General features: G+C 43.4%; 1 pseudogene; it reads left to right on the forward strand.

Moving 5' to 3' along the window:
• Positions 1 to 431: 431 nt before the first annotated feature.
• Positions 432 to 973, forward strand: LOC103290337 (60S ribosomal protein L17-like; annotated as a pseudogene).
• Positions 974 to 1694: the final 721 nt, after the last annotated feature.

Below are 1694 nucleotides of genomic sequence, written 5' to 3' on the forward strand. Positions count from 1 at the left end.
AGTGACAGGCAAAAAAAAAGAATTTAGTGCTGATTCAGTCTCTATAAAAACTCCAAAAATTGCTAAGATTGCTGAGATTATAGTTTCCTAAGGGAATTTTTAAATAATAATCAAACAATATTAATAATTAGTTGATTATTGTTTTAAGGCAAATTCTCCAAAGATGTAAATGCACTCAGATGCCTTAGAATTGCTTTTTCACCCCTATAGTCTAATTAGTGGCTCGTAGGTTGACGCTCAACCACTGAGCTGCACCGGCTGGGCTATAGTTTAGTTTTTGAATACTTATTTAACCACTTGAAATTTTTAAAAAATTGGTAACAGTAGAAATTATATAGATAGATTTTTTTTAGAATTAGTATTGTCAAGGGCATAGATTTAAAACACAGAAGTCCCCTCTTCCTGTAAGCAGCCTGAGGTGACATCTGAAAATGGTTTGCTATTCACTTGACCCAGTAAACTCCACAAAATCATGCAAATCAAGAGGTTCAAATATTTATGTCCACTCATGTAATTGCCCAGGCCATAAAGGGTATGTATATCTGGACAGTCACCAACTATCTGAATGATGTCACTTTCTAGAAGCACTGTGTCCCATTCCACCTTTACAATGGTGGAGTTGGTAGGTGTGCCCAGGAGAAACAGTGGGGCTGTACGCAGGGTCAGTAGCCCAAAAATAGTGTGAAAATGTTTCCACCCATGCTAGCAATGCAGAGAGTGATGCTGAACTTAAGGGTGTAGATGTAGATTCTCTGACATTGAGCACGCCCAGGTGAACAGAGCTCCCAAGGTGCAGCTCAGAACCCACAGAGCTCATGGGTGGATGAACCCATACCTGAGCTCCCCCTGCCACATTGGAAGGATTCTTACTGAAAAAGAGCAGCTTGTTCCTAAACCAGAAGAGGAGGCTGCACAGAATGAAAGAATATCCCAGAAGAAACTGAAGAAACAACAACTAATGGCCTGGGAGTAAATTCAGCATAAAATAAATACCAGGAAGAGTAAAACTTCAAATAAAATCAAACAAAACCTGGAATTCCCCACTGAAATTTTCCTTAAGGAAAAGTTTCTGTTTTCTCCCTAGTTGCTCCTCCCTCAACGCCTCTCCGCCTTCCCAACCGGTCCTCCCACAGAACCTTATATCCTGGTAAGGGAGGAGGTAATTGGGGAAAGAGCCACAGGGGTGGGGTGGGGGCAAGATATAGAGAGAGAATTGAAAAGATTAAGAGTAAATCCACCAGGAAAAAGACCTCTAGAAAGTCTTCCTCAGATGCACTCCTCTGGGATAAGCAGAATTATTGGAGGAAGCCAGAAAATCAGCTACTGGTGCCCTAGAGATGTGGCTGTCCAGGTCACAAACTCTGGTGCGCAGAATCAGAGGGCTCATGCCAGCAAGCACACCCCACACAGCCCTCAGTGACACCAGTGACACACAGTGCTGTAGAATCCTTTGTCATTTGCTTGTATGACAGACTACTGTCTGAGTGATGAATTGGGGACAAGCTTACATTCCTGCTAGGAGAAGTAAAATCAAACTTGTGTCCCGTTAACGTGTCTCCCTCTCATTCATTTTGCCTTTGAGCACTTGGAAAGTGATCACAGGGCATTGGGGCCAACTTCCATGTGCTCCCAGACTCTGCACTCAGGCCCCCACCCCCGCCCTGCAGCCCAACCCACCTCTAAGTGCTCCTGTC

The sequence above is a fragment of the Eptesicus fuscus genome, chromosome 8 (assembly GCF_027574615.1).
Source record: "Eptesicus fuscus isolate TK198812 chromosome 8, DD_ASM_mEF_20220401, whole genome shotgun sequence".
NCBI classification, from domain to species: Eukaryota; Metazoa; Chordata; class Mammalia; order Chiroptera; family Vespertilionidae; genus Eptesicus; species Eptesicus fuscus.